We start from the raw sequence: 21,141 nt of genomic DNA, 5'->3' as shown, positions 1-21,141 counted from the left end.
AGGGCATTGCCCTAGGTTAAACAGCTCTTTTGCTTAAAAAAAATACTAAGTCCGCCCTCTAACAGTAAAACCTCCCACCCACCAAACCCCCCAAGATAAAAAAAAAACTAACACTAAAAAATCCTAAACTATCCATTGCCCCTAAAGGGTGCATTTGTATGGGCATTGCCCTTAAAAGGGCATTCAGCTCTTTTAAGAGTGCCCAGAAATCCCTAATCTAAAAAAAAAAAAAAAAAAAAAAAAAGCCTAAATCTAACCCCCAGTCAGTGTACGGCGGCAATCGTACGAAGAGGATCCTCCACGCTCCATAGCTCCGTGGTTGCTGATCCTGGATGAAGACGGAAGCGGTCCCCGCTTGGAAGAAAGACATCACCACCTGGAACAGGACCTTCTCCGCCCGACTTCAGGAACGGTGAATACCTATTTGGGGGGTTAGACTTAGGCTTTTTTGGGGGGGAGGGTTAAGATTAGGGATTTCTGGGCACTCTTAAGGGCTGAATGCCTTTTTAAGGGCAGTAAGAGAGCTAAATGCCCTTTAAAGGGCAATGCCCATACAAATGCCCCTTTAGGGGCAATGGGTAGTTTAGGATTTTTTAGGGTTAGTTTTTTTATTTTGGGGGGTTTGGTGGGTGGGGGGGTTTTACTGTTAGAGGGGGGACTTAGTATTTTTAAATGTAAAAGAGCTGTTTAACTTAGGGTAATGTCCTACAAAAGGCCATATTAAGGGCTATCGGTAGTTTAGTATTAAATTAGGGGGTGTTTTTATTTTGGGGGTGCTTTTTTATTTTCATAGGGATTAGATTTAATTTTGGATAATTTGGTTTATTATTTTATGTAATGTTAAGATTAATTTAAAAAAAAAATTTTTTATTTTTAAAGGGACACTGAACCCAAATTTTTTCTTGTGTGATTCAGATAGAGCATGAAATTTAAAGCAACTTTCTAATTTACTCCTATTATCAAATTGTCTTCATTCTCTTGGTATCTTTATTTGAAATGCAAGAATTTAAGTTTAGATGCCGGCCCATTTTTGGATTAACAACCTGGGTTGTTCTTGCTGATTGGTGGATAAATTCATCAACCAATAAAAAAGTGTTGTCCAGAGTTCTGAAAAAATCTTAGATGCCTTCTTTTTCAAACAAAGATAGCAAAAGAACAAAAAAAATGATAATAGGAGTAAATTAGAAAGATGCTTTATCTGAATCACGAAAGAAAACATTTGGGTTCAGTGTCCCTTTAAGTAATGTTAGCTTTTTTATTTTAATTGTAACTTAGTATTTTTTTATTTAGGTAATTGGGGTTAATTTAGGGGGTGTTAGGTTAGGGGGCTTAGTTATTTAAATAGTTATTTGCGCTGTGGGGGTTTGGCGGATTAGGGGTTAATAGATTTATTAGGATTGTTGTGTAGGTTTGGCCGGTTAGGGGTTAATAGTTTTTATTAGGTTTGTTGCGATGTGGGTAAATGTCGGATTAGGGGTTCATATAATTTATTAAGTTTATTGCGATGTGGGTTAATGGCGGATTAGGGGTTAATAGTTTTATTAGGTAGATTGCGATGTGGGTGAATTGCGGATTAGGGGTTAAAAGTTTAATTAGTCTTATTGCGTTGTGGGGGGTTGTCGATTTCGGGGTTAATACTTTTATTATTAGTTGCGATGTGGGTTTGATGGCGGATATAGGGGTTTTTACGTGTCAGGTTTATTTTTGGGAGGCGGGTTAGACTTTTATGGGAGATTTGATATTTTATTTTATTTTTTCTTAGGCGCAGTTTCTAAAGTGCCGTAAGTCACTGGCGACTCCAGAATTTGTATTTACGCACATTTCTGGAAATCTGTATATACGACTTACGGCACTTTATGAACTGACGGCGGGGTTTATGTAATACCCCGATGTGCGAGGTGAAATTACAGGCGACGTGCTGAAGCTTGCACCGTATATGTAATCTCGCCTAATAGGTTTGCCAATATTTCCTACAAAATACAATCTTAATTAGTTCATAGGATAGACTTATGCTTATCCCAGGCATTCTTCAAGTTTCTTACAGTGTTTGTCTTTACCACATTTACTGAAAGTTAATTTCCTGAATCAACAACCTTTTCAGTGAAGTACTTCTGCAAATTATTCCTGAACCTGCTACAGTTCAGCTTGAGATTGTGATCCCTCGTTCTGGTATTGCTCTTTTTTTAAATATACTTTAAAATACATTGAAAGGGTTAATGTGCTTCCTTTCTGCTCTTTCATCTCTATAACAGGAATATTTGTATTTCTGTGTCCCTTTACGTAATTGTCAAGTTAAATAAATAGACTACATATGACGGTTAATTCTTCAAAAGAAAATACATGTAAATGATTTAATACAAAAATATTTTATTTTCTTATCAGCATCGAAAAAACAAGAATTACTTCAGTCTCCTAAGGTGAAGGAAGATGCAATTTATGCACTGCTCTCTGACAGCTGATAACAGGGTGGGTTTAAAAGGGACAGTCAACACCAGAATTGTTGTTGTTTAAAAGATAGATAATCCCTTTTATTACCCATTCCCCAGTGTTGCATAACCAACACTGTTATATTAACCCCTAGAGTGCTAATGACGGCTCTGAACCGTCACAGAGTTTCCCACTCTAGTGTCAACGACGGCTCAGAGCCGTCGCTAGCACTCTCCCACCTTGAGGGAGATCTGGGGGCTCCGACCCGCTCTTACCCCGGCGATCATGCCTGTAGAGTGACAGGCATCGCCGGGGCTTCTCATTGTGTGTGGTGAAGTCACGCGCAATAACGTCACCGCGCAACTTTTTTATACTTAACAATGTTAAGTATAGGAGCAGGGGGCATGCTGCTTAGAAGCTTGTATCTCAGGCATCTAAGCAGCTACAGACCCCCAAGACCCACCTTTCCAACAGTGTAAGTCTTGGGGGCTGAAAAAATAAAAAAAAAAGTTAAAAAATAATTGTTCAAAAAAATAAAACATTAAAAAAATCTTAGCACCCAGGTGGGAAAGTGCTTAGCACTCAAAGGGTTAATATACTTTTTACCTCTGTGATTAACTTGTATCTAAGCATCTTCTGACAGCCCCTGATCACATGTCATTTTATTTATTATCTATTGACTTTCATTTTAGCCAATTAGTGCAGTGTCTGCCACAAGCCACGGGCGTGATCACAATTTTATCTATATGGCTGACATGAACTAGCTCTCCCCTGTTGTGAAAAGCAAATAAAAAAGCATGTGATAAGAGGCGGCAATCAAGGGCTTAGAAATGATCATATGAGCCTACCTAGGTTTAGCTTTCAACTAAGAATACCAAAAGAACAAAGCAAAATTGGCGATAAAAGTAAATTGGAATAGTGCCCTATTTGAAACATGAAAGTTTTTTTTGGACTTGACTGTCCCTTTAAGTTAAAAGTGAAATGTTGTTACTACACTATTGCTTATAGCTATGTGTTTACATGAAAAGGGGTGACAGACTGGTGTCAATTTTCTACCTGAATAATTTTGCACAAAGGAAAATAAAAACTCAGGTTCAACAGTACAAACTAAATAGCCCCAGCTTACAGATGGTCAGTGCATTCTGTGCCCCTCTTTAGTAAGCACACATTACTATATGTACACTCAAGTCCTATACTGAAGAATATTGTTTTGTCTGCTTTAATCTATCCCAGGAATTCTGAAGAAAAGGAAATCAAAATGTTCTTCTAAAATTACAAACAACAAAAAAAGTATACATGACTAAGGACCCTATGTAAAAGAATAAAGGTCTTTTTAAAATTATTGGAGGCTGGAACAAACCTTTTTTTGTCGTTTGGACTTCTAAAATTACAAACACATCTGCAAAGGTGATTCTAAGGCATCCGTATAAATGCTGATGCCTGCCCTTGTAAACCATGCAATATGAGACATTAACACATCTTTTAAATTTGTAGCAAAATCCCATTGAGTCTTTATATTTATCAATTAAAGTGTTTGGATCCCTGCCAACACTACTGCCTTGCTTTGAGATGTCTTCTTTAAAATCAAGAAATTCAAAGCGAATAGAAAAATAAACATCCCTGTAAAAAAAAAAAACTCCAATTCTGCTTTAGCGCATCACTTCCGTTAAGAGCTTTTAAAGAAAAAAGAAGAACATTTAAAATTTTACCACTTTATCATGCATGTTCCAGGTTGTGGAGTTTCCTCTACTTGGGGGTCTTTTTTCATACCTTTTTAATTACTAATGCAGCCATAGGTAATGCTTACAGAAAAATGTATCAAGATCACAAGCGGACAAGTAGAGAACTGCCTGAAATCGCCACATGCAATTAAGCATATTGTGGCAACATTTACCAATGCACAAGAGCTCTCCTTTGTAATGCCGCCCCCTGCTCTTGTGGAACCAATTGAGCAAGAGCAGGATATGTCAATCACCTGAACCAAAGAGTGTTAGGGTGATTTATCTCACCATCTCTGAGGTAGCAAAGATGCTAAAGAAGAAGCCTGCACCACAAAGCCTCACAAGCTGCAAAGGCAGCTAGATACACCCCCCCCTTTTCATGTCTATTTGCAGCTGAAAGTGACATACTAGTATTATTAGCTCAACATGTCACAAAACCTTCTGAAAGTACCAATTGCACTTTATAGTGGCTCTGGATTGGCTGCAAACAGAGGCACAGCTGTGTTGTTGACACTTTCAAAAAGGAAGAACTACGAAGAGTTGTGTTAATTTAGATGCTCATGGCACAAATGATTGTAAAAGCTTCTCTGGGATCCACTTTGTTAAGATATAGCAGACATACATGGCTTTGTCATTACTTTTTGGTAATTAGAATGCAGCTAATTGCTGCTGCGCACCACACTTCTATTATTCCCAACAGTGAAGGGGTTAATCGGGTAGCCTGTAAGGTTAAATTTAGTTTTAGTTTAGAGAGATTACTTCCCATCTGATCCCTCCCAAACAGCTCTTATGAAGATTTAAGGCTTTTTTTTTCCCCTTCCTATTTTATGCAGTGTAGGATACCCCTTACCCTCCCAAACCGCTCTCTAACCCTCTCCCCTCTAACTAGTGTACGCCATTTTAGGTACTGCCAGTACCTATAAAACTGTTTTTTTGTTTTTTCTGTAGTGGTCCCCCTACCTCCTCGATCATTAGTTAGGGTTTCCCCACCCCACCTTTTTTCTGTAGTGTAGCTCCCCACCCGCCCCCTGGATTCTCTCCCACACCTCCCACTTGCACCAGCAGATGATCGTTACAGACGGTGACACACACACACACAGTCACCATCTGTAACTAGATGTAACGATCTGGCATCTGCCTTCATATGGAACTGGAGCACCAATCACGCTCCATTTCGATAAGCTCATGACTGTAACTTAAAGGGACACTCAAGTCAACATTAAACTGCATGATTCAGATAGAGCATGCAATTTAAACATGTGCAAGAATTCACAGCATATACATATATGCATTTGTGATTGGCTGATGGCTGTCACATGGTACAGGGGGAGTGGAAATAGACATAACTTTGCAATGTTAAAAAAATCTACTACTCATTTTAAGTTCAGACTAAGTGCTATTGCATTGTCTTCTTATCATGCATTTGTTGATTATGCAAAGCTACTGTATTGACTGGTCCTTTAACAGCCGAGACTGCTGGAGCTTCCTGCAGCTCCGATGTATATATACACGTTATGTGGTACGATAAGCAAAGTACCGCACAACGTATATATACACACACATCGCAATGGGTTAAGGGATTATTTTTCTGCCAGAGAGAGAGAGAGAGAGAGAGAGAGAGAGAGAGAGAGAGAGAGAGAGAGAGAGAGAGAGAGAGAGAGAGAGAGAGAGAGAGAGAGAGAGAGAGAGAGAGAGAGAGAGAGAGAGAGAGAGAGAGAGAGAGAGAGAGAGAGAGAGAGAGAGAGAGAGAGAGAGAGAGAGAGAGAGAGAGAGAGAGAGAAAACACACACACACAACACAACACACATGTACACATCACAAGAGCCTGTAAACAGTGTGCACATGAGCAAAACTGCAAATTTAGTAGTAAGGAGAGGTATATGGAATAATAAGCAGGTCTATGCCATATATAGGAGGTCTTAAACATGGATAGTTGCACTGCAAGTAGGACAAATGGAAACTATGCTACTGTTATTAATCTCTAATTAGAGCACAAATTAAATAATTTTAGGGAGAGCGACAGAAAGGAAAAGCTAAAATGCAGAAACTGGAGTAGAGACCATTATAACATGAAATGGTACAGTCAGAGCATGCTGTGAAACTGCAGAGCTCCTATCACATCCTCAGGGCTCACAAGGAACAGAGGCCCATCCAAGCTGACTAGACAGACGGCATGAGCAGATTCATTTCAGAAATGAACTTTGTCTCCATACAGGAGGAGGAGAGTTGGTAACAGACATAGTCTACAGATATGGTATGGACACATGGATCCAAATACCATATCCATTCCTATAATAGCAGGTGCTCAACACACCAAGATTCCCCATCATTCAGATCAGTGAGGCAGCTGAGACAAGCACATTCCTCTCAATTCATGTACAAAGCTCTTCACTGCAAGGGGGATGGAAACTGCCAGCTGGGTATAAAGCTCATGTACTGGAAGCAGCATCTTATATCCCACTTTTCTCAGTGTTCACTCTGTAGATTTTACCAGGTATACAATGCTAAAGTGTGCTGATCATTAAACCAGGGATTCAAAATGTTTTATCAAACTTAGGAGCTGGCACACAATTTATGGGCCAGCTTTACATTTTTAAGAAAAATGCAAATATATTTGTATATAGATATATTCAAACAAACAGGTGCACTCTGGGCAAACGCAGGACATCCAGGTTTGCGTAATATAACAATACTGATAATCCAAATAACACACACAAGAACCATATGTAAAACCATTGTTTCAAAACAATAAGTGCTATGCAGACATCCCAACTCTCCCTGAAGTTCAGGGAGTCTCCCTGATTGTAATAGCGGCTCCCTGATGCCAGCAAATGGAATGCAATCTCCCTGAAACTCCAAGTACCATGATCCAATGTGGCCCAAATCCGGAATAGTATTTCTTTAAGGATGACTTTAGTTGCTGGGACGTTATAGAACCCTCAAAGCATCAGTAACCAAAAAGCCCCCACTGGTTTTAATAAAATAAAACACAAATACTACCTTATTTACTGCACGTAATTAAACTTCGTATTCTAAAATATTTAAGCATTCAACAAGCGTACGATCACTGGAAAATAGGTTTGTTGTATGTGGTTGTGCAATAAAGCTACTTTTTTAAATGTGACTTTAGTGGGAAGCTACAGAATGGAGTGGGAGAGAGCGCTAATAAGCTGAAAAGGCTTACTATCTAGATAAACGGTACAATTTTAATAAGACATAATTAAGACAGTTGGAGTCAAATGGTACAATAAAATACAATAAAAACATAATTTATGCTTACCTGATAAATTCCTTTCTTCTGTTGTGTGATCAGTCCACGGGTCATCATTACTTCTGGGATATAACTCCTCCCCAACAGGAAATGCAAGAGGATTCACCCAGCAGAGCTGCATATAGCTCCTCCCCTCTACGTCACTCCCAGTCATTCGACCAAGAATCAACGAGAAAGGAGAAACCAAGGGTGAAGTGGTGACTGGAGTATAATTTAAAAGATATTTACCTGCCTTAAAAAACAGGGCGGGCCGTGGACTGATCACACAACAGAAGAAAGGAATTTATCAGGTAAGCATAAATTATGTTTTCTTCTGTTATGTGTGATCAGTCCACGGGTCATCATTACTTCTGGGATACCAATACCAAAGCAAAAGTACACGGATGACGGGAGGGATAGGCAGGCTCATTATACAGAAGGAACCACTGCCTGAAGAACCTTTCTCCCAAAAATAGCCTCCGAAGAAGCAAAAGTGTAAAATTTGTAAAATTTGGAAAAAGTATGAAGCGAAGACCAAGTTGCAGCCTTGCAAATCTGTTCAACAGAGGCCTCATTCTTAAAGGCCCAAGTGGAAGCCACAGCTCTAGTAGAATGAGCTGTAATTCTTTCAGGAGGCTGCTGTCCAGCAGTCTCATAGGCTAAACGAATTATGCTACGAAGCCAGAAGGAGAGAGAGGTAGCCGAAGCCTTATGACCTCTCCTCTGACCAGAGTACACGACAAACAGGGAAGACGTTTGTCGAAAATCCTTAGTTGCCTGCAAGTAGAACTTGAGGGCACGAACTACATCCAGATTGTGTAGAAGACGTTCCTTCTTTGAAGAAGGATTCGGGCACAGGGAAGGCACCACGATCTCTTGATTGATGTTCCTGTTAGTGACTACCTTAGGTAAGAACCCAGGTTTTGTACGCAGAACTACCTTATCTGAATGAAAAATCAAATAAGGAGAATCACAATGTAAAGCTGATAACTCAGAGACTCTCCGAGCCGAAGAAATAGCCATTAAAAATAACACTTTCCAAGATAACAACTTTATATCAATGGAATGAAGGGGTTCAAACGGAACTCCTTGTAGAACGTTAAGAACAAGGTTTAAACTCCATGGCGGAGCAACAGTTTTAAACACAGGCTTGATCCTAGCTAAAGCCTGACAAAAGGCCTGGACGTCTGGATTTTCTGACAGACGCCTGTGTAACAAGATGGACAGAGCTGAGATCTGTCCCTTTAATGAGCTAGCCGATAAACCCTTTTCTAAACCTTCTTGTAGAAAGGACAATATCCTAGGAATCCTAACCTTACTCCAGGAGTAACCTTTGGATTCGCACCAGTATAGGTATTTACGCCATATCTTGTGGTAAATCCTTCTGGTAACAGGCTTCCTAGCCTGTATCAGGGTATCAATAACCGACTCAGAAAAACCACGTTTTGATAAAATCAAGCGTTCAATTTCCAAGTAGTCAGCTTCAGAGAAGTTAGATTTTGATGTTTGAATGGACCCTGTATCAGAAGGTCCTGTCTTAGAGGTAGAGACCAAGGCGGACAGGATGACATGTCCACTAGATCTGCATACCAAGTCCTGCGTGGCCATGCAGGCGCTATTAGAATCACTGATGCTCTCTCCTGTTTGATTTTGGCAATCAATCGAGGAAGCAGCGGGAAGGGTGGAAACACATAAGCCATCCCGAAGTTCCAAGGTGCTGTCAAAGCATCTATCAGAACCGCTCCCGGATCCCTGGATCTGGACCCGTAGCGAGGAAGTTTGGCGTTCTGGCGAGACGCCATGAGATCTATCTCTGGTTTGCCCCAACGTCGAAGTATTTGGGCAAAGACCTCCGGATGAAGTTCCCACTCCCCCGGATGAAAAGTCTGGCGACTCAAGAAATCCGCCTCCCAGTTCTCCACTCCCGGGATGTGGATTGCTGACAGGTGGCAAGAGTGAGACTCTGCCCAGCGAATTATGTTTGATACTTCCATCATTGCTAGGGAGCTTCTTGTCCCTCCTTGATGGTTGATGTAAGCTACAGTCGTGATGTTGTCCGACTGAAACCTGATGAACCCCCGAGTTTTTAACTGGGGCCAAGCCAGAAGGGCATTGAGAACTGCTCTCAATTCCAGAATGTTTATTGGCAGGAGACTTTCCTCCTGATTCCATTGTCCCTGAGCCTTCAGAGAATTCCAGACAGCGCCCCAACCTAGTAGGCTGGCGTCTGTTGTTACAATTGTCCAGTCCGGCCTGCTGAATGGCATCCCCCTGGACAGATGTGGCCGAGAAAGCCACCATAGAAGAGAGTTTCTGGTCTCTTGATCCAGATTCAGAGTAGGGGACAAGTCTGAGTAATCCCCATTCCACTGACTCAGCATGCACAATTGCAGCGGTCTGAGATGTAGACGTGCAAAGGGTACTATGTCCATTGCTGCTACCATTAAGCCGATCACCTCCATGCATTGAGCTACTGACGGGAGTTGAATGGAATGAAGGACACGGCATGCATTTAGAAGCTTTGTTAATCTGTCTTCTGTCAGATAAATCTTCATTTCTACAGAATCTATAAGAGTCCCCAAGAATGGAACTCTTGTGAGAGGAAAGAGAGAACTTTTCTTTTCGTTCACTTTCCATCCATGCGACCTTAGAAATGCCAGAACTAACTCTGTATGAGACTTGGCAGTTTGAAAGCTTGAAGCTTGTATCAGAATGTCGTCTAGGTACGGAGCTACCGAAATTCCTTGCGGTCTTAGTACCGCCAGAAGGGCACCCAGAACCTTTGTGAAGATTCTTGGAGCCGTAGCCAATCCGAATGGAAGAGCTACAAACTGGTAATGCCTGTCTAAGAAGGCAAACCTTAGATACCGGTAATGATCTTTGTGAATCGGTATGTGAAGGTAAGCATCCTTTAAGTCCACTGTGGTCATGTACTGACCCTTTTGGATCATGGGTAAGATTGTCCGAATAGTTTCCATTTTGAACGATGGAACTCTTAGGAATTTGTTTAGGATCTTTAAATCCAAGATTGGCCTGAAAGTTCCCTCTTTTTTGGGAACCACAAACAGGTTTGAATAAAACCCTTGTCCTTGTTCCGATCGCGGAACCGGATGGATCACTCCCATTAATAACAGATCTTGTACACAGCGTAGAAACGCTTCTTTCTTTATCTGGTTTGTTGACAACCTTGACAGATGAAATCTCCCTCTTGGGGGAGAGAATTTGAAGTCTAGAAGGTATCCCTGAGATATGATCTCTAGCGCCCAGGGATCCTGAACATCTCTTGCCCAAGCCTGGGCGAAGAGAGAGAGTCTGCCCCCCACTAGATCCGGTCCCGGATCGGGGGCCCTCGGTTCATGCTGTCTTTGGGGCAGCAGCAGGTTTCCTGGCCTGCTTGCCCTTGTTCCAGGACTGGTTAGGTTTCCAGCCTTGTCTGTAACGAGCAACAGCTCCTTCCTGTTTTGGTGCAGTGGAAGTTGGTGCTGCTCCTGCTTTGAAATTCCGAAAGGGACGAAAATTAGACTGTCTAGCCTTAGCTTTGGCTTTGTCTTGAGGCAGGGCGTGGCCCTTACCTCCTGTAATGTCAGCGATAATTTCTTTCAAACCGGGCCCAAATAAAGTTTGCCCCTTGAAAGGTATATTAAGTAATTTGGACTTAGAAGTTACATCAGCTGACCAGGATTTTAGCCACAGCGCCCTACGTGCCTGAATGGCGAATCCTGAGTTCTTAGCCGTAAGTTTGGTTAAATGTACTACGGCCTCCGAAATGAATGAATTAGCTAGTTTAAGGACTCAAAGCCTGTCCGTAATGTCGTCCAGCGTAGCTGAACTAAGGTTCTCTTCCAGAGACTCAATCCAAAATGCTGCCGCAGCCGTAATCGGCGCGATGCATGCAAGGGGTTGCAATATAAAACCTTGTTGAACAAACATTTTCTTAAGGTAACCCTCTAATTTTTTATCCATTGGATCTGAAAAAGCACAGCTATCCTCCACCGGGATAGTGGTACGCTTAGCTAAAGTAGAAACTGCTCCCTCCACCTTAGGGACCGTTTGCCATAAGTCCCGTGTGGTGGCGTCTATTGGAAACATCTTTCTAAATATTGGAGGGGGTGAGAACGGCACACCGGGTCTATCCCACTCCTTAGTAACAATTTCAGTTAGTCTCTTAGGTATAGGAAAAACGTCAGTACTCGCCGGTACCGCAAAGTATTTATCCAACCTACACAATTTCTCTGGTATTGCAACAGTGTTACAATCATTAAGAGCCGCTAAAACCTCCCCTAGTAATACACGGAGGTTCTCCAATTTAAATTTAAAATTTGAAATATCTGAATCCAATCTGTTTGGATCAGAACCGTCACCCACAGAATGAAGCTCTCCGTCCTCATGCTCTGCAAGCTGTGACGCAGTATCAGACATGGCCCTAGTATTATCAGCGCACTCTGTTCTCACCCCAGAGTGATCACGCTTGCCTCTTAGTTCTGGTAATTTAGCCAAAACTTCAGTCATAACAGTAGCCATATCTTGTAATGTTATCTGTAATGGCCGCCCAGATGTACTAGGCGCCACAATATCACGCACCTCCCGGGCGGGAGATGCAGGTACTGACACGTGAGGCGAGTTAGTCGGCATAACTCTCCCCTCGCTGTTTGGTGAAATTTGTTCAATTTGTACAGATTGGCTTTTATTTAAAGTAGCATCAATACAGTTAGTACATAAATTTCTATTGGGCTCCACCTTGGCATTGGAACAAATGACACAGGTATCTTCCTCTGAATCAGACATGTTTAACACACTAGCAATAAACTTGCAACTTGGTTACAATCTTATTTAACAAAAACGTACTGTGCCTCAAAGAAGCACTAAACGATTAAATGACAGTTGAAATAATGAACTGAAAAACAGTTATAGCATCAATCCTTAAAAACAACACAACTTTTAGCAAAGGTTTGTTCCCCTTAGTAAAGTAACAATAATTAAATTTGAAACATAAAAAATTACAGAGCAACGTTTTTTAATCACAGTCAATATATAAGTCTCACAGCTCTGCTGAGAGAATCTACCTCCCTCCAAAGAAGTTTGAAGACCCCTGAGTTCTGTTAGAGATGAACCGGATCATGCAGGAAATACAAGAGTAACTGACTGGAAATTTTTGATGCGTAGCAAAGAGCGCCAAAAACGGCCCCTCCCCCTCACACACAGCAGTGAGAGAGAAACGAAACTGTCACAATTTAAAACAAGCAACTGCCAAGTGGAAAAATAATGCCCAAACATTTATTCACTCAGTACCTCAGAAAATGCAAACGATTCTACATTCCAGCAAAAACGTTTAACATAATAAATACCTATTCAAAGGTTTAATGTACTTTTAACAGAGTAATTCCAGTGAAATACCATCCCCAGAATACTGAAGTGTAGAGTATACATACATGTCATTATAACGGTATGGCAGGATTTTCTCATCAATTCCATTCAGAAAATAAAAACTGCTACATACCTCAATGCAGATTCATCTGCCCGCTGTCCCCTGATCTGAAGCTTTTACCTCCCTCAGATGGCCGAGAAACAGCAATATGATCTTAACTACTCCGGTTAAAATCATAGTAAAAACTCTGGTAGATTCTTCTTCAAACTCTGCCAGAGAGGCAATAACACGCTCCGGTGCTATTGTAAAATAACAAACTTTTGATTGAAGTTATAAAAACTAAGTATAATCACCATACTCCTCTCACACATCCTATCTAGTCGTTGGGTGCAAGAGAATGACTGGGAGTGACGTAGAGGGGAGGAGCTATATGCAGCTCTGCTGGGTGAATCCTCTTGCATTTCCTGTTGGGGAGGAGTTATATCCCAGAAGTAATGATGACCCGTGGACTGATCACACATAACAGAAGAAATAACAGCTAAAAAAATCTACAATATTAAAAACAATCTTAGAAATAAAATCTACATGGATCCATGCTACAGTGGGAAGCTACTTTAATGATAAGCCTCTATCTTATTTAGAGTTTCAAGGTGTCCAATATATAACTGGGTGGAGGGGGGCTGGTGGCGGCGCAGTAGCGGGAGAAGCCACCTCCCTGAAATGGGTTTTTGCAGGTTGGGATGTCTGGCTATGGTAAAAACTCATAGCTCCCAGGATTGTCAAACCTTGTCTATTCACAACCAAAGGCAACAGCAATGGATAATACTGATATATACTCTATTGGATAGATAGATAGATAGATAGATAGATAGATAGATAGATAGATAGATAGATAGATAGATAGATTGCAGGTACTTGCAAACAATTCCACTGCAACTTCCCACATATATGATATCATTGCACTTTATTTCTCCTTCTGTCCTATTTGCTGTTGCTCAAGATATTTTATTATTTTTTCCCCATGAAACATTTGTGCAGACATCCATGTGGGTGACCCAGGGATTTTTTGTTTGCTCAACACAACTGCTTGGGGCATTTAGTTTATTTTAACCATCAATTAATTTATCCTATATACTGCTAAGCGTCAGTGAACAGTCAGAGCTCACAGGGTCACTAGGTTAGTGTCTCTGACACTCGGTGACAGAAATACTCAGTCACACACCACAGCTGGTACAAATCTGTTGAAAGACAGGCCTCTGATCAATGGACTTCCAACTGTCAAACACAGGTATAATATGCATTTTAAAAGGGACAATAAAAAACACATTGATAATTTTATATAAAAGGTTTACTTATGTATAATTATTATACTTTATTTATGAAGCGCCAACATATTCTGCAGCGCTGTCCATGGGTACAATTCACTTTAATAAAACAATGATATAAAAATTGTAAGAGACCCTTATAGCACTACATTGGAAGTCATCTCAGTTACCCATATTAGAAAAATGGATCAAAACCATCTTTAGAGGAATATGGATACTATAAAAGGAACAATCTATCCTTCTTTGCAGACATCAAATTTTACTGGGAGTCACTATCCCAGCCCACCTAAACACAACACACAGCTGACCTAAAGCCACCCTTTAATCAGATCTACACCCCATCTTGCCTGTCCTAGAGGGGATCAATAATGCCCCTTTCCCATATCACCTGCAGATCAACCTCCCCTCCCCATTCACACCCCATCCCCTTCCCCCTTACCCATCCCCATACCATTGGATTTTCTTTATGTACTGTATGTATCACATGATAAGATAAATGTTGATGAATGCACATATGTCAATGAGAAAACTTTCAGAATGCAGGACATTATCTATAGAAACTCTTTGAATGCAACTCCAACTGGACAATTCAATGTGTCTAACCAACTAAGCACAGATCCACCCACTCGTTGGTCTGATACACGTCTAACTGCGAACTTTCTCGTAATTCCAGACGCTGTCAAACAACATTCTGTACCAACTTTATCATAAATGTTCCTAGCAGGTTTCATTCAACAGCAGCTAAGTTGTACCTTACAATAATCTTTTGTATATCATGTGAGATATGTTATACACATTGTGCTTTTGTCCTGTTTGAATTATTTTGAAACTAATAAAAAAAAGTTGTTAAAAAAAAACAAAAAACTTGTAAGAGACAGGACAAAATTTGCCGAACACATACAGGAGCATTTGAGGGCCCTATTCCCGTGGGAACTTACAATCTAGAAGGGTATAATGAAACAACATTGCAATATACTTTTTTTCCCCTTTTCATGTGATTTAGCTCTCAGAACTGGAATTTCACCCCACTAACTTATCAAGGCTAACTCTGCCACATATCTGCCCTAACTGGTTAACAGACAACTGCAAAACAGTGCATTTTATACTAACTTTAGTCCACAGGCAACAAGGTAAGCCATCGTCATAAAGCCCAGATAAACTCCTCCAAATAAAACAATAGTGGGTAGAGTTTAGACACTGAAAAAATAATTGGAGTAAAAAGGATGTTTGTTTTAAAAACGTTTAGACCTGGGTGATAGGTTATTCTATAATAATGTCTTGTAATTACAAGGTGGTCAAATTAATTGACCATTCTCCAAATGATCCTATATAAAACTATATTTATAGTTTGCCACACTAAACAAATTAAACTTAAAAATCCACATTAATCGACCCAAAATCTTTTGACAAGTGTCCCAGATAAGAGACAGGTCTCTCCTAAACACCTTAAGGACTGTGAATTTCAGAAAAAAAAAACTTTTCCAGAACACCAGAGAATTTTTAGCATTTTTGCTATCACTCCATTTAAAAAGAAAGAGTTTTTTTTATTATATATATATATATATATATATATATATATATATATATATATACATACACACACACATACATACACACACACACATATAGGCGATTTTTTGGAAAAAAAAATAATCTTCAAATGTGTCTGTACTGCATTGATTTGTATGTGATTTTTTGCAAACCAGCTCCATCGAGTGGTTCCTTTAGCACACATTTGTAAAATGGCTGTTTTACTTTCACTTTCTGTTTGATCTCACTAGCAGCCGATCAATCTATAGAAGTCTAAAAGCAGAGCCCATGCAGGATAGTGAAGAGGAGGGAAAGGCACTTCTATTTCCCCAAAGGGACGTCTGCAGTCTGAAACTTAGTGTATGTAATCATTATGGAACCTCCCACACAATCTCCTGCTCTCTGAGAAACAGCTCAAATACGTAGCAGATGCAGTTAACCCATGGCTGCCAAAAAGGCTAAAACTGCAGTCCCCTTTGCTAGCTAGCTGCTGGGTTAACTGTATCTACAAATGTATATGATATCAGCAAGGCACATCATTTCTGAAAGGAGCAGCCCCCCACCTAGGGTTATTCCTGGACAGGAGCAGGGCTCATATATATATATATATATATATATATATATATATATATATATATATACATATACATACATATACACACACACATATACATTATATATATATATATATATATATATATATATATAAAAATATATATACACACACACACACACACATATATATATATACATATATACACACACATATATACATACTTATACACACACACACATACACACATAAATATACATATTATATACACACACACACACATATATGTGGTTTGTATTTGTATGCTCCCAGAGTGTATTGGACATCGAGAGAAACATGTACATTAAGATTCTGTAGTGTTAAATACACTTTTTATTGAAAAATTAAAATGTTATAGTAATTTTTAAGAAAATCGATTACATTTTTTTTTATAATGGTCTGAGGAAGGGGTTTGCCCCGAAACATCACTGTTATTAAACGAAATATGGGATAGATAAAGATTTTTTTATTTGACAACCCAAGGTATTGATCTAGGCCCATATTGGTATATTTAATGCCAGTTTTGCCACCAAATGTGATAATATTAAAAAAAATCCTTACCTTTGGGTTTCTTAATGAAAACCTAATTTATGCTTACCTGATAAATTCCTCTCTTTCTTGGTGGTAAGAGTCCACAAAATCCTTACTCGTAAGAATTCACTTAATGGCCACCAGGAGGAAGCAAAGACACCCCACAACAAAACTTTAAGTATCTCTCCTACTTCCCTCTCTCTCCCAGTAGAATGCATAGCCAAGGAAGGGAGGACGAAGAAAGAAAGACAGTAGGGTAAAGAGGTGCAAACTAGAACTGCTGCCAACCAAGAAAACAATTTTTAAAAAATGGGAGCAGGTTTGTGGACTCCTACCACCAAGAAAGAAAATAATTTATGTTTTCTTTCTAGGTGGTAAGAGACAAGTCCACAAAATCCTTACTTGGGAACCAATACCCAAGATAAGGAACCCACAAAATAAACTAATGGGAAATAAGAAAAAGGCAGGCACCTAATTACCATAAACTGAAAACCTTTCTTCTCAAAGCTGTCTTAACCAAGAAAAAAAACAATAAATTGAAAGTAATTTAGCAAAAATATGACATGACAACCAGGATGCAGACCTTGCAACTTGGTCTACTAAAAACCTCATTATTTAAAACCCCAGATTGAAGATCAGAACTAGAATATGTAGTATATGCATAGGTACAAAGGACAGATATTCTGAAGCTGAGAATCCTATACAAAATTCTGAAAGGAAAACAAGCCCAACTACAGGTCTAATTTACGAAGACCTGAACAAATGCCTGGAAATTCGTAGGACATGCAAAATTCTTAAGTCATAAATATGGAAAAGGCCCAAAATATGAACCCCTATAAAGATGGTCGATAACCCCTTATCTACTACATCCTTAAGGAATGGAAAGATTTAAGGATGGTAACAATGTCACGCATATTCCTCAAATGTTTACCTATATAGATACACAATTCCATCCCTTGTGAAAATTCTAGATAGAGATAGGCAAACAGGGCTGAAAAAAAGAAAATGTGTATAAAAGTTTATACTGTGCACAAACCTCTGCACCATATGAGAAGCAGCCTGTGATAATGCTGTACTGAGTGCAATATTGTTATGACTGGCTATGAAATACATAAATAATGTAATGAAAAAGAGAGAAAAAGAGAGAAAAAGAGAAAGAGAGAGAGAGTTAAAGTTTTGTTGTGGGATGTCTTAACCTCCTCCTGTTTCCGGGAAGTGAATTCCCACAAGGATGTTGTGGACTCTTACCACCTAGAAAGAAGTTCTTTACATAAAGCTTGTGCAGTTATAACATAAATGTATGTAAAAGCTTTGTTCAGAAACAGCAGACATGCATTGCTTTGCCATTGTCTTTGGCAATTAGAAGGAAGCTAATTGCAGCTGCACACCACACTTCTATGGTGTGGTGTGAGGTTAAATTTAGCTGTAGTGTAGAGGTTACCCTCCCTCAGCCCCCACTCTCTTAGGTACTGCCAGTAATTTATTTTTTAATTTATTTTTTACTAAAACCCTCCTCACCCACCCACCTCCCTTATACCTCACCGATCCCTCCCTAACCCTTCCCACTTACTAGATGCTACCATCTTAGATACTGGAAGCTGTCTGCCAATACCTAGTTTGTAGGGAGGTTTATTTTTATTTATATTTACTTTTTGTGGGTAGTGTAGCGGTCCCCCTCCACCCAAATCAATTGTCACTGAGATACCCCCTCTCCCTAACCCCTTTTTCATAGTGCAGTGTACGAACCCTCCCTTTGCCTTCAATTTCTCTTTTTTTTTTTCCTGTAGCGTAGGGTCACTCTACCTCCCACCTAAGCAGCTGGGCTATCCACTCGCCTCCCACCCCTCCCATCGGCACCAACGGAGATTGTTACAGAGAGTGACACAGACCGGTCAAATGGATAGAGGGCCCTGCCAAGAGTCGCACTGTTGTAGTCAGCTCTTAAGAAGGTGATCTACAAAAAGCTTGACTCTTAGGCTTACATGCTGAGGGGGTTCAGGGGATAGCAATGGAGGAGAGGAACTGGTATAAAGAAAGGTCGAAAAGAAGAAAGGGTTATACTTACGCCCAAAGACCCTTATTTATATATGTATATAGATCTGTAAATAGGGGCTCCCAAGGGCCTTTACCCAAATAAATGCTCAACAGGTGATCTTTATTACCACAGTGATCACATGGTTATAAAATATATATACATATAAGGGCTGTATTTTAAAGAGGAGCTTCTGAGGTTGGAAAACATAGGGTTATGAGAGTCTCTAGACCTTTTTGATGAAGTGTTATAAGTACCTAGCTATCCCTGCCTGCAAACAGTGTGGTTAAGTTTGATGTTTGTTTGGATTTTTTTTGTGTGAGCTTAAAAGGGACACTAAACCCAATTTGTTTTCTTTCATGATTCAGATACAGCATGCAATTTTAAGCAACTTTCTAATTTACTCCTATTATCAATTTTTCTTCGTTCTCTTGCTATCTTTATTTGAAAAAGGCATTCTAAGCTAAGGAGCCAGACATTTTTTGGTTCAAACCCTTGGACAGTACTTGATTAATGGTGGCTGACATTTAGCCTCCAATCAGCAAGAACAACCCAGGTTGTGAACCAAAAATGGGCTGGATTCTACACTTACATTCTTGCTTTTCAAATAAAGATAGCAAGAGAATGAAGAACATTTTTATAATAGGAGTAAATTAGAAAGTTGCTTAAAATTGCATGCCCTATCTGAATCATGAAAGAAAATAAATGGGTTCAGTGTCCCTTTAATCATTATTTGGGGTTGGGTTTTGTTCCAACGAATAATTTTAATCACTTTGAGACCATCATAGACAATACTAGCTTTATGCGTAAGTTGACCCTAAAAGTTTTTTAATGAACAAGGTGTGACAATTTGAGTTATTCAGTTGAAAATGTTTTCCCTTCTGTTACATTTGCCTGTTGATTTTTTCTTTTGAGGACGCAAAAGATTGTCACTTTTGGAGTTGGAGATAAAGACATATAGGTCAACACATGGCACAGTGTCTTCTCATGTGGGCTTTAGACCGACACCTGCATTTTATCCCACTAAGTCTCAGGGAACTGTAAAAGAGACTGAAAAACAAAGTGGAGAGTGACTTGAAAGCCCTATATGACAATACACTCACACACAGACAGACATATTCTGACTGACTGCCAGCCAAAGGGAAGCTCTGAAGGCTTTTGACTTAAAAGAACATTTATTTATCAGACCGGCTGAGAAAGGGGGAAACGTGGTAATAATGAACAAATGTGATTATATTAAAGAGGCTCAACTTCAGCTTTCAGAGGTTGATGTGTATTGTCAATTATCCTATAACCCAACCAGAGACTAGTGTATCATCATTTGGATGATAATAGGGAAGCAGGTTTTAAAAATGACAATATGTTTTTTTCTGTATGTTGCAGATCCTATCATCATGATCTTCCACCATTTCCCAAAGGTGTACAGGTCTCTTGCTCAGGTCAAGTGTAGGCCCATTGTTTCAGTCCTCTAATGGAAAAACCCTCTACTTGGATTGACTATTTTACAACCTCTAGTTCCTAGCTATTTGAGAAAACACTAAGCACCTATTACGTTAACTAGAACATGAAATGTGGAGAAATAATCTGACATGGTTAACAGTGGATGTAGTGGGGTTGTACTCTGCCATTCCTCATGATTTAGGCTTAAAGTGCCATAAAACATGTTGAGATCTGTGCATATCATAAAAAGGGTTAATGAAGTAAAAAATAGTTTGCATAAAAAAATGGTTTAAAAATTGCTGGCAAGCCCAGAGGCAGAACTTTTTTTTGCTTTCGGCGATGAGATATTTTTTGGTTAAATTTTTTCTGTGGGTCATTTGGAAATGAAATGCAATTATAAATTAAGCAGTTTCACTAAAACACCAGCTCAATTGCAATGGAGAATAAAGCTTTTTTTTAAAAAAAATTGCATAATATATTGCAGCATGTGAAAATTGCATTGCAAATTAGCTGCAGAGGAGAAGCAAATACACCTTTGTTGTTTTTGAGGTGTCTATTTGTTTCCTTTGCTCTTGATCTAACAAATAATTGTAAGTTAAAAATGTAGTAATAAAAAAGGCATTGCTCACAGCAGAATTTTGAGTGCCTAGGGCAGCACAAAACATAAATACACCACTGGCTAGAGGGCTGGGTTAAAAAAAAAAAACCTGAGAAGCGGTCACCACTTAATGTGCAACAGCACTGCATAGCTAAAAGCAGACCGTTACTGCATCTTTCTACAAACTTGCTGCATTTTCTTTGATTACATCTCAGATCATGGCATGTTCTGCTGTGTGACTGGCAAGTATTTAAAAAAATAAGCTAAATTAGTTATATAGCCACGCTGTCTGGAGTAGTCTGATCCACCCCCTTATCAGTGTTTAACATC

General features: G+C 39.6%; 1 protein-coding gene across 2 annotated transcripts in view; it reads right to left on the bottom strand.

Moving 5' to 3' along the window:
* Positions 1-21,141, bottom strand: part of PIK3CB (phosphatidylinositol-4,5-bisphosphate 3-kinase catalytic subunit beta) — an 869,120-nt gene that overhangs the window by 834,430 nt on the left and 13,549 nt on the right. The window lies entirely within an intron of this gene.

The sequence above is a fragment of the Bombina bombina genome, chromosome 4 (assembly GCF_027579735.1).
Source record: "Bombina bombina isolate aBomBom1 chromosome 4, aBomBom1.pri, whole genome shotgun sequence".
NCBI lineage: Eukaryota > Metazoa > Chordata > Amphibia > Anura > Bombinatoridae > Bombina > Bombina bombina.
Note: the sequence above shows the minus strand (reverse complement) of the source record. Positions and strands in the feature narration are given on the sequence as shown.